The sequence below is a fragment of the Lepidothrix coronata genome, unplaced genomic scaffold (genome assembly GCF_001604755.1).
Source record: "Lepidothrix coronata isolate B3197 unplaced genomic scaffold, Lepidothrix_coronata-1.0 Scaffold70, whole genome shotgun sequence".
Taxonomy (NCBI): Eukaryota; Metazoa; Chordata; class Aves; order Passeriformes; family Pipridae; genus Lepidothrix; species Lepidothrix coronata.
The window spans coordinates 2,609,627-2,622,705 of record NW_016690250.1 but is presented as its reverse complement, the minus strand read 5'-3'; the positions used below and the strand labels follow the sequence as shown (position 1 = coordinate 2,622,705).

Below are 13,079 nucleotides of genomic sequence, written 5' to 3'. Positions count from 1 at the left end.
TCAAATTTTCTGTACAAATACTGAGTATTTTTAATATATCAAGGGTTAAAAGGAAATCTGATTGTTCTTTCTTGGCTGCAAACTGTTGTTTCAAAGCATTGTTTACTTAAGAGGACAAAGTCCCTAATATGTATGTTTTATTCATATTTTCAGGTGTTACACCAATCACCTTTTCTACACTGATCACCTTTTTACACCTTTGGAGACAGGATGGACAGCAAAGTTGTCAAGGAACTTTAAGGTGAGGTGGAAAGAAAGGGAAAAGGGATGCTGTTTTTCTCTGAAGGAAGTCTAAATTACAAAATTTTACTAAATAAATGTAGGAAACTACACATTGACAGGTCCTTTGATCTATCACCATTTCTTGCAACAATAAAACACAGTTTTGGTCTTTTACCATAGGTCCAAGATTTGTTACACAATGGAAAGAAGTGTTTTGTGGTCTACAGGAGCTTTTGAAGTAAATGTCTTTCAATACCCTTATGAACTAAACATCTACTTCATGGCCGACAAAAAAACCTGCGGCAGTTGAAAATCAAGAATTCCAAAAGTTCCAACTTTTTTTGTGTTCCAGAGCATTACCCAAGAAGATGAGCTCCTCGAGAACCAAACTGGACTGTTCAAGAATTATAAAAACAAAGTTGTAATCTTCATAAATCTTGTCAATATTGGGCTACATCAGAGAAAGAAAAAATCCCACCAAAATTTGAAATAGAGGATTTACAGATGTAGAAACTAATACGAGAGCAATTAAAAACTATCAAGGAGAGTACTATGATAAGCATAGTGTCTGCCTGCTAGGTTACCTACGTATCTGAGAGTGATGCAATGACCAATAAACACAGGACCACATTGTGAAGGCAGTACAAAAGGTAGGAAAATAACAGAGAAATCAGAGTGTGAAAACATGCGGAAGAAAGCCTTTGAATGCACAGCTCTTTAGTTCACTGACTGGACTACAGTGTTGGGGCAACACAGATGTGAATGCAAGCAAATGAAGAAGTATTTATGCCTTCAATAACTATCAGGACATACATAGTAACTCGTGAGATTTCTGAAAACATATTTTATGATAAATTAGATCTGAGACATGAAGAAATTCCAGGTGTTTCAAAGTTAATTTTTTTTCCCGTCCTCATCAATGTGAAATAAAAAGCAACCTTAAACTTTTCACGTGTAGTATCGTTTGTAGCTTCTACGTGTAGCAGAATATTTAATTTTAGTAATAGTTACAGTTACATATACTTTCATTTTTAAGATTTTAACATATATATTTCATCACATTTCTAGCCACCAGCATTTATAAAGTACAGATGGATTATGGCAGGTCACAAAACACATTCCAGTCTACTAAATGAGTCACTTCAGTAGTACACCTGGTCACCCACTATAAGGAATAAATCCTTTACTACAGTTTCCAGCTTGCTAAGTTCTGAACAGAATGATTTTGGAAAACAAAAGCACTCCCCTCACTTGCAAGGGAGTGAGGACATGCCGCTCTGTGGAGGGTGCATGGTGTGGGGTGCTATCTTGAAGGTGTGTCACAGGTGGCAAGTACCACTGCCACAGTCACCCTATAACTCCTTGCTGCAGAGAAACACCTTGCAGAACGAAATAAGTCAGAGCTGATCACACCTTTCTCTCACACTTGTATTTCTTTGGTTAATTACTGAGAAGCGGCATTTCTTAATTCAGGCATTAGTGGGAACTGAGAACAAGTAAATGCCTTCCAGTACTGGATCACACTTCACAAGCCGGCTCTTTCAAATGCAAATCAAAGGCTGGAAGTTTCCTTCCACGTTGTATTTACCATTTGGGATGCAGTATTTATGTTTTATAACATATGCAAAGAACAGTTTAGTTTTACTAGAAAATAAACCCCACCACATTAATTTCCTGAAGAAAAATAACATAATTCGTCGGGGGGGGTGGGGAGGGGCAGGGAGGGAGGAGGGGAGATAACACAAAATCAAATAAAAACCAGAAAACAATCAAAATCAGAAACCTACCATACATAAACAAAACCAAACATCATTCTTTTTATGTTTTCGTCTCTGTTATGCCTGGATGAAAGCACTGCTGGTTCCAGCCGGTGCTGAGTCCACCTAAAGAGCAGGACAAAACCTCCTGAGCACCAAAGGGAGGCAGCCCTGCTCAAAAGCACTGAAGGAAGACACAAGCCACCGCTGAGGACGGAGACACCCTCTTCGAGGGAGGGAGCTCCTTTCCACAGCACAGCTTGACTGAGGGGGAGGCAGATGAGGTCATGGTGCCTCACGCCAGGGCAGGCACACCCTGAGGGGCTGTGGCCCGAAACGACCGAAAAAGCAATTATGCAAAAGGCAACAGAAACCATTACACCAAGCGGCCTGAGCCTATTGCTTCCTCAGTAACCTCCCAGGGCAAATGTGAATGGACTGCGTGTAGTGTGTAGTGAAAATACAAGATATTTCCTGTCTTCCTAAGGAGGAAAATATTTATGTGATTGCATCCTTCTTTCTCTCTAACTAAATCAGTGATTGGAAGCTTGTGTTTACAAGCAAAACCCGCTGATTCTAGATTGTTCTGTCCACAGTGTTTTCCAACCATTTTGAGCAGTTTAATTTTCTGCCCTTCTTTTCTAGACTAAATATTGAACAGTGAGTCATTATTTGAAACCAAATTAAAAATTAAGCACTGAAAAGTTATAACGTAAAAGAATAAGGTCCTACATGTAAACTGCAGCACCGGGGTCCGTTTGAGGACAGTAACTGCTTTCCAACTCCTGGTTGTCACTGATCTTCTCTTCCCCTGAACACCCTGGTTTCTACAGGGGTAGGTGCAATGGCCAAAAAAAGTTCCAAGGGATCAAAACATTGCACAGTTGAGAAGTAATCAAGCAATTCACATGTGATATGAATAAATTTTGCCACTATCCTTAGAGTAACAATCTGTGTTTGGAGTTTGATTTCTCATGGCTATAAGACATCATATGTTGAAAGTTTTTTACAGTAACACTACTGCCTTGCAGTATCAAAAAAATTTTCTCTCTTTAACATACAGTCCTCATCAGATGAAGTCAGACAAATTCGTTCTTTCTTTTCATTTTTAGATGTTCCAAAATTTGTTCTGTCCATATTTTTACTTTCTCTTAGTACTGTTATGGCTCATTTGGATGACTGAAATTCCTAAGACTCAAGGAAGACTGCTTCTTCCTACTGCATCCAGTTTATTTGTGGGACTCCATTTCTATCCTATAATCTGTACATATTGTTAAGGGTCAGAGTAGTTTTAGGCCAAACATATATTATCATACATTAACTAAGTTTTTTGAGGCACTGTTAGTCCCAAAGTAAGTTTCATTGCTGTTTGTCATCTAACATTAGAGTAAATGGAAAAGCTGATTATACAGGATCAAAGCAACAAGCTGCCATGTACTGAGAAATAAAAGTTTCTAAATCAGCAAGGGACAGTTTCAAAAGGACACGTATATACCTTATCAGAAGAAAAGGTACCAGAACCTCCAATGAAGGGAGGAACGTAAGTCAAGAACTACAAGGACAAAGAAACTAAGGATAAAACAAATCCTGTTTTCACCATGATTTTTAACAGATACTTGTCTATAATATTTTTTAAATAACTGATTCTATATGATGAATATGTAATGAATATATAAATGAATTGCAGCCCTCGGATGAAAAGCTGACCTCTTATTTTATTAGGATTTACAGGATCCCACTCTAATGTAAAAAAAAATCAAAAGAAAACCAAAGAAAAAAACAAAAACCCAAACACAACACAACCATTTGTGTGCAAAAGCTCCTAAAAAAAAATCTATTTTACAACAGTATACAAATAGATGCATTTTGGGAATGTACTTCCTGTAGTTTCTTTCACCAGAGACACCTTTTTCCTGTCCCTTTAAACTCTCAATTCCTTCTTTTAGCAGCCACTGTGATAGAGCCTTACCTCTGAATGGCTGGGAAGAACGTGGTGTGAGTAACTCTTTCAGAAGCTGCCATCAATTCATCTTTAAGGAGAATCCTGAAGGAGCAGTTTGTGAGCTATCCAGCTGGCATCTTCCTCCAAAGAGATCAATCACATTATCTCCTCGACATGTTCAACTTCAACCAGTCCAGGAAGCAAGAGCCTCAAGTTTGTTTTAAAACCTGTGTCTCCAGCTCAGCAGTCTTGCGGGCCATTGCTATGCCACCTGGCCTGCTCATCAAACTATTTATCATTTCCATTAATGCTGCCTTTGTGCTGCACAGGAAGAATGCAAGCAAGTGCACTTTGCAATAGGCTGAACACATGAACCTTTTTCTGTACGAAAACACTAATGCTCTTTTAAAGGCTACTCTTATCTTCAAAACATAAAAATTTCAAAAATATTAATGTACCACTTTGTAGACCTATCAGAACAGTTTCTCTATTTTTAGGAAGTTGTTTCCTCTCACACCTCTGTATAGTCTTCTCCTTCCCTGACAGCCCTTTGCCAAGTTTTTCTGGTTATGTCTCAGAAAAATCTCATTGTGTATTGGAATTTGAAAGGGGTATGGGTAGAAGGGAGGAGAATGCCACTTTATTGGGCATTGATAGAATGCTTCACATCAACTGGGACAGTTCATTGCTATAAAATGTTTCTCAGATATTGAACATCCTGAACAGATTACTTATGAAATCTAAAGATTAGTTTTAGCACCCTCAACTAAGAAAATCCACCTCTAGTGAAGGGATTAAAAAGAAACTGCACTTGATAGCAGGGGTTCTTGAACAGTGGGCTGTTCTGTGCTCTTTGTGCTGTTATATCCAATATAGCAACACCATTAAGAAATACATCAAGAAAATAGAGGTGAAGAGGAAAGACAGCTTGAAGGACTTTTCATATTTATTTATATTAGGCTTTTTTACTTCAGTAATATAATTTCGCTCAATTACAGCAGTGTACAGCATCCTTAATGTGTTTGTCAGCTATATTTAAACCCATTTAAATACCATAGCAATGGTATAAAGTGTCTTTAATGGAAAAAGATTTGAAATATGTAATCCAGAAAAAAATGGTCTTCATACTGTAAACATATTTAATGCAGCTTCTTATTAGTAGCTTTAGAGCCCAACATTTTAGCAGAATCTTTCAGTCTCATAGTTAAAACATTAGAGAGTAATCAGAATACTATGCGTGTATACACGTATATATTTTACAAATATTAATGCATTGATGTCATTTGAAACCTGCAATATTTAAAATGGACTATGATTAGTTGTGGTGACATGAAGAAGATATCTAATATTATTTTAACTTATTTTTCTGCTAGTCTTGATTTCTACTAGGGAAATGATAGTACTGTGTCAATAAAGAGAAGGAAAAGTATCTGGTAACTGACACTTGACATGCACTTCCACAAAATGATGCTGATATAACCAGTAGTGTACTTAAGGGGGACTTAGAGCACAGTACTACTAATATCTGAGAAAAACGTTCTTCTCTAAAACAAAAGAAGCCCAGAACTATATTTTTAATTAGATATGTGTGTCCATGTATGTATATCTTTTTGAAATGCAAACCTCATTAATGTGAGAGATCTAAAAGTGTCTACACTAAGCCAAAAAAAATTAAAAAAAAACAAAAATCCCCCATCAAACCCCCTCCTTTCTTTTAGCAAAAAAAAAAAAAAAAATCATTTTGAAAGAATTATTTAGTACAGGAAAGCAGAAGTGTTTAAAATTATATTCGTAACTAATATTGAAGATCAGATTACATATATATATATATAATTATATAGAAGAGATTAGTCTTAGGGTTAAAAGAAAAAACAAGAAAACCATGGATCCAGGTTTAACTCCACAGTCAGTCAAGTTTTCTATTCTGATACTGTGCAGATCACTTAATTTTTCTGTGTCAGGTCATAGCATCTAAATGTTAAATCCATTTTACTGCTGTTTCAGCAAAACCAGCTGTAATTTAAGAGTAAGGTAATAATCAGCTTTATTGTTTACCTTAAATGTGCTAAGCGAGCTCATCAGAGCACCGGTGCAAACATCTTTTATACTTAGATGCAAGAAGCCAATCTCAATTCATCTTATTTCCAGTAACAATTCTTTCCTAATAATGGCTTTGAAACACTGAAGCAAAAAAACCCCTCTACCCCATCCCACACAGTTTCATGAGAAAGAATCAATGTGTTGCTGAAGACCTTCAGTTCATGGAACAGTTTTGATCACCACACCAACCAACATAAAAAAAAACTTTTTTCATATCAGCTGAGTACTTATCAGCTACAGCATACAGCAGCTAGGAAAGACAAACAAACAAAACCAAACAAAAAACGAACCAAACCAAACAAATGAAAAAACCTCAACAGAATCCTGTCCATCCTTCCCTCACCTTTGCACTTAAAGCATGAAAATGTAAGAAAAAATAAAATAATTGAAGAAAATGTTGAAAATTAAGAAAACATTATGCCTTATTAATATATTAGATTTGCCACGTTTTTCTAGTCTTCAGCTACATGTGACATTTACATATGCGGCTCCATTATAACATGCCTAATTTGAAATGCTGCTGTTATTCTCTTTTTTGAACATGTTTTTTGAACATTTTTGTAAAATTTTCTAATTAATTCAGTATGATGATGGTGACAGCAATGAGAATTAGCAGTCCTGGGCATTTCAAAAGAATTCTCATAATCATATGAAATATGATCTCTCAAGTGGCTGACATGTATGAGCAGCAGAGTTTAATGAGGGTGAAGAGGGGCAAAAAGAGGTATACTACAATCAAAGAACAAAACAGATTTTGTCAAAGATGTCAGAATGAATGAAAAAAGAAGCAGTAGAACAAGTTAGCAATTCATAGCCATACAACAGAAGTATTACTATTGTATCAAACTGTGCAAAGCTAAAGAAATACTACCTACAAGAAATCAAAATGGACTTAGCTGAAAAAGAAACATAAACGAACATCCTAAGCTGGAATTTACACTAGATTAGCACATATATCCTTGGAAAGAAAAGCAGTTGAATTTTTGCTAAAAAATTAATTGTAGGAGTGTAAGAGAGAAGAAAACTCTGTAATTGAAGATGAAATTAATTAAGACAGTAATGTTTGAACTGAGAGCAATGCAGAACAATTCACAGAGGGGTTGACATTGCAAGTGTATTTCACAGTGCTACTCCAACCAGAGGACAAAATATGTAATAAAAAAAGGAGCAATAGTGTAGTTAAGTTTGCTGTAGTTAAGACTAGTTAAATCTGACCTTAAATTTATGCCCCATACAAGATGTGAAAATGACAATGCAGAAAAGCTACCTACCTAGCCTTTCATAAGCAACCAGTACTACGTTTCATAGAACCAGAATAAATACTAGCTAAAAGTGCACAAGTCAAAACAGTATAAATATACAAAATTAAACACAGATAAACTTTTCATCTAACTGATATCTAATATACATATAAATCCAGTTTGGAGAATCACTATCAATGCCAGGGGAGTAATTTAATATTAATTTATCATTTAATGTTTCTACACATTTGATAGAGACATTAGTCAGCATCAGTGGTAGGTAATAGCTCTGATAGAGTGAATCATTTCTGCTACAATTTTAAACGTTTCTAGCTATTCTGTTTAACATAGAGGATAGGTTGTTTGTTTCCTCTTAGAATCATAGAATCATAGAATCAGCTGGGTTGGAAGGGACCTTCGAGATCAACCCTTGATCCAACACCGCTGTGGTTACTAGGCTGTGGCACTGAGTGCCACATCCAGTCTCTTTTTAAAAATCTCCAGGGACGGAGAATACACTACTTCCCTGGGCAGCCCATTCCAATGTCTGATCACCCTCTCTGTAAAGAAATTCTTTCTAATATCTAACCTAAACCTCCCCTGGCACAACTTGAGACCATGCTGATTGTTGCCTGGGAAAAGAGACCAACCCCCACCTGGCTACAACCTCCTTTCAGCGAGTTGTAGAGAGTGATGAGGTCTCCCCTGAGCCTCCTCTTCTCCAGGCTGAACAATCCCAGCTCCCTCAGCCTCTCCTCATAGGACTTGTTCCTGAGTCTCTTCACCAGCCTCGTTGCTCTCCTCTGGACCTGCTCAATCACCTCAATATACTTCCTAAACTGAGGGGCCCAGAACTGGACACAGTACTTGAGGTGTGGCCTCACCAGCGCTGAGTACAGAGGAAGAATCACTTCCCTGGTCCTGCTGGCCACACTGTTCCTGATCCAGGCCAGGATGCCATTGGCCTTCTTGGCCACCTGGGCACACTGCTGGCTCATGTTCAGATTCTTGTCAATCCAAACTCCCAGGTCCCTCTCTGCCTGGCTGCTCTCCAGCCACTCTGTCCCCAGCCTGTAGCGCTGCATGGGGTTGTTGTGGCCAAAGTACAGGACCCGGCACTTGGCCTTGTTGGACCTCATCCCGTTGGAATCAGCCCAACTCTCCAACCTATCCAGGTCCCTCTGCAGAGCCCTCCTGCCTTCCAGCTGATCAACACTCCCCCCCAGTTTAGTGTCATCTGCAAATTTGCTGATGATAGACTCAATCCCCTCATCTAAATAATCAACAAAGATATTAAACAGAACTGGGCCCAACACTGATCCCTGGGGGACACCACTAGTGACTGGCTGCCAACTGGATGCAACACCATTCACCACCACTCTCTGGGACCAGCCCTCCAGCCAGTTCCTAACCCAGCACAGGGTGCCCCTGTCCAAGCCATGGGCTGCCAGCTTTTTCAGGAGAATGCTGTGGGAGACGGTGTCAAAGGCCTTGCTGAAGTCCAGGTAGACACATCCACAGCCTTCCCCTCATCCACCAGGTGGGTCACCTGATCATAAAAGGAGATCAGGTTGGTCAGACAGGACCTGCCCTTCCTAAACCTGTGCTGGCTGGGTCTGATCCCTCTTGTTCACTTCCCTTACACTAAACCAACGCTCTCATACTGTTCATATTTTAAGGTCATATTTTCCTTAACCTTTGATTGCAAGAACCCTCATCTTTCTTGAGATCTGCTGCAAAGAGCAATGTAATATTAGTGTGATGACTTTTGCTATGCAGATTAAATTGAATTACCTGGGAATTTCTTACACATTAAATTCTAGGTCATACATTTGAGTTCAGTGTTATGTTTTCTTTCTAATAATACCATTGTTGGTTTATCCACAGTGTGACCAAGTCTTACACTTGATAAAGAACTAATAAAATACTTTAACACAGATAGTATTTTCTATAGTATTGTAACTTCTGAGATTGCCATCTGCACATGTAATTTGTATACTCTTCATGCCAGAAAATGAACCTTTTAAGTGAATCTTTTCAGTAAGCTGTAACTAATCTATTTATGCTTATTGCTCTTTTTTGCATCCATTTGACAACAGTTGTGTAAAGAATCTATTTCTCTAATTTGCATATAAGAATGTCACCTTGAACACTATGGCTTTCTTATCTCAATATTTATCACATCAACTGTGTTTTCCTTGCCCAGAAGGCACTGTGACCTGTCAAAGGAGGAAGTTTTACATTATTTGTTGTTGATAAAGGAAACTTGACAGTTGCTTAACACTTAGATACTTTTTCAGTGTTTACAAGTAAAGAGTTTATTTTTCCAGGAATGGAAATTCAGTTGACTTGACTATTTAAAAAAAAAATCAAAACAAAACAAAAAAACCCAAACAAATCCAAACAAAATCCCATACCAAACCAACAATAACAAAAAACAACAAAACCAAACCAACTAACCAACCAAAACCCCACAAACAAACTCAGACTACAATTTCACTTTATTCTACCCTATTTCAAGAAGGATTCAATTTAGGAAAGAAGTTATTAGTAATAGATGGGTTATACAGATATTAAGTGAACATAAAGAACCAGGATAAATGTACTTCAAAATCGGGACAGATATCTAAGTTGGGATGAATCCGAACTTGCCTACCTTTTCCAAACTTCTAGAACTTTGCCTACCATCCATATGTTCTCAAAAGGTAATTTTTAACAGACAGAAGGTTACTTCATTGGCTCAAGTGATTTGAAAATTTGGATCCCTTTATAACTGTTGTTTTCTTTTAACCAAATTTGGTATTATTTACTTCTTGTTTTAGACTCCAACTAATTCTGTTGGCAGCAATTACAGTTTTAACAATATTTACTTAATCATCATAGAGAATTCTGAGTTGGAAGGGACCCACATGGATCATCAAAGTCCAACTCCTGACCCTGCACAAGACAGTCCTAAGAATCAGTTTCTTGAATTCTACGCAGTATAATTTGCTGGTCTGCATTTTCCTAATAATAAATCATTATTTTTCATTCCCAAGCATTGATTCAGTATCAGAAACATCAGAAGAATCTCTTATACATGAGCATTCAGAAATTTCAGTATTTAAGTATTAAAAAAACATACATTATAACCTCCTTCTAAGACTTGTAAGAATAGTGTCCTTCTATACTCCTTTTCCCAATAAACACCTCATTTGAGATGCTTGTTGATATTAAAATCTTGCCTCAATTTTGTTAGATGATTCTAGAAGGACAGGAAACAAAAGCTTTGTCCACTTAATTTTACTGGTTGAGTGATTGTTTTGAATCTTGACCCACAGCAATGCATAGTACTGCTTTGTGCTTTTTATAATTACACTGCTCCTCCCAACAGTTGTTCCCTACTGTACTTTGGACTGCGCATCCCGGATTATCTTTAAGAAATCTCACCTTATTTCTGCCCGTCATCTATTCTTGAACAAACTTTGTCCTTCAAAATATCAACATTTCAAACCTGAAATATATTCTACTGCACATGAGCCATGTCAGTTTATAAGATTCTGTTATATATCACCAAGACCAAAGTCTTGTCTTCTAAACTGGGATGAAATGCACTTTTACTATATCAGTTGTCAAAGATTCAAATGCAAGATTCTCAACTCACTTCATTCCTTCTCTCTCATTCTGTTAGGAATAGGCCTTAGTTATATAAATGTGTTTATAAAAGAGAATGACTTTTCACAAAAATTGAGGTATTGCTTAATTAATTTACATAGAAGTAGAGACAAGCGGGCCTTTCCAGACCATCTAATTTTCTCTTTCTCTTTTCAATTCCCTGTCCTCTCAAGTTTCTTAAACACCATTTCTCATCTTTATAGTGCACTATGTATATCTTCCTTAAAGAGAAATTTTCTCACTAGCCAAAATTTACTTTGAGTCACTTAAAAGCTTTTTTTCCTTAATCCTTTAGCAATATTGCTCACCTACTGTCACTCCACATCCCTGGCACCCACAAGATATTTAATTTCCCTTGGTTTAAAGTTATATTAACTGCAAAAGTGACTATTCTTTTAAAGGCTAGTCCTTTCAAGTTACCGTACAGGATAAAAGAAGGGGCAAAAATCCCAAACAAAACAAGCCACAAGATGTAAGATATCTGTAAATATGATACATGAAAAATAGAACGGAATAGTTCAGTTGGAAGGGATCATCTTGCCCTACTGCCTGACCAATTCAGAGATGAACAAGTTAAAGCAAGCTAAGGTCATTGTCCAAATGCCTCTTAAACACTGACAGGTTTGGGGGCATCAACTACCTTTCTAGGAAGCCTATTACAGTGTTTGACCAACCTCTCAGTAAAGAAATGTTTTCTATGTCAAGTCTGAACTTCCCCTGATGCAACTTTGAGCGACTCCCACATGTCCTGTCATTGGACATCAGGAAGGAGAGACCAGCACCTCCCTCTCTACTTCCCCTCCTCAGGAAGCTGTAAAGAGCAGTGATGTCACTGTTTAAACTCCTTTTCTCCAGACTAGATGAGCCCAAAGTCTTTAGTGGTACCTTATAGGTCATCATGCCTTCCAGCACTTTCATCAGCTTTGTTGCTCTCCTCCAGACATATTCAAGTACCTTAACATTATTTTTAAATTGTGGGGGGCAGAAATGCACACAATACTCAAGGTGACACCACCATGCTAAATACAGTGGGAATTAGATAATGGAAATTAATACTGTCCCATGAAAGAAATTGCAGCTTTATTTACAAATCATTACCTGTATACTAGAGTAAAAATATCAACAAAATGACATCTTTCAATTTCCTTCATTTGAATTATAGCACAGGGTTCAATATTAAAGATCAACACAAAATATTTTTATTTCTGAAATAATTTTTTCAGCTTTTACTTTGGCTTCTGTTCATAGATGTAACAGATTTTTGGCATTTATATTCATTCACCCAAGACCAAAACAAAAGTTAATTAAGAAAAAATATCCAGAACCCTGTTTATATCAACTTGTTCTGTTGATATATAAAAGTATCAATATATTGATATCTATACAAGTGCCAGTATAATTTAAAAGCCCCATCATCTAAATATTCATGTATTCTTTTTGCTTTTTTTTTTAATTCTCTGAGATTCACAAACTTATTTACAGTTTGTCTGGTCTGTTTTCTTTAGCACAGAAATTAGAATATATATTTGAAATTAAGTTACTCTTTTGAGATCAATTTAATCCATTAGGACATGTAGCTGATGAACATATTGCCATTTTTTCCACTTTTTTTTCTTAAAGACAATTGACTGTAGCAAATCTTTAAATCTGAAAGGATTTAATTAGTATCCAGGGATAGTTTAGTGGTATTTAATTAACAAAGAGACAGTATTTAATTAACAAAGAGACTCCAAATTACTTTAAAGGGAAAAAAAGTAACCAGCCTCTCACTATATCCTGCTAGGAGTTTTTCAGATTGGTTTTTTTTTTTTTTGGTTGGTTGGAGATTTTTTGGGTTACTGGCTTTTTGTTTGTTTGTTTGTTTTAAACATGAAATCCTAGTTAAAAGGAATATACTTTGTCATTTAGAATTATCACGAGAAACAATATTTATCTTCAGACTAGCAAGAAAAGCGTTTTAGAGCCTCATTACAATTCTTTGGTCTGTACAACAAATGGACTACATTAAAAAAAAGTTTTGAGAGGTTTAAAAAAGGGCAAACTAAATCATAGAAGGAAGCAGAATGTAGCCATTTTTAATGCAAAAAAAAAAATAGTGAGTGCAGGATTATTAAAACACAGAGTCACAAAAAGGATCTCACACAATTTTTCTTCCCTAAAAGA

General features: G+C 36.7%; 1 protein-coding gene across 5 annotated transcripts in view; it reads right to left on the bottom strand.

Moving 5' to 3' along the window:
* The window catches only part of GRIK2 (glutamate ionotropic receptor kainate type subunit 2), a 365,941-nt gene that overhangs the window by 224,760 nt on the left and 128,102 nt on the right, over positions 1 to 13,079 (bottom strand). The gene's annotated exons all lie outside the window — the stretch shown is intronic.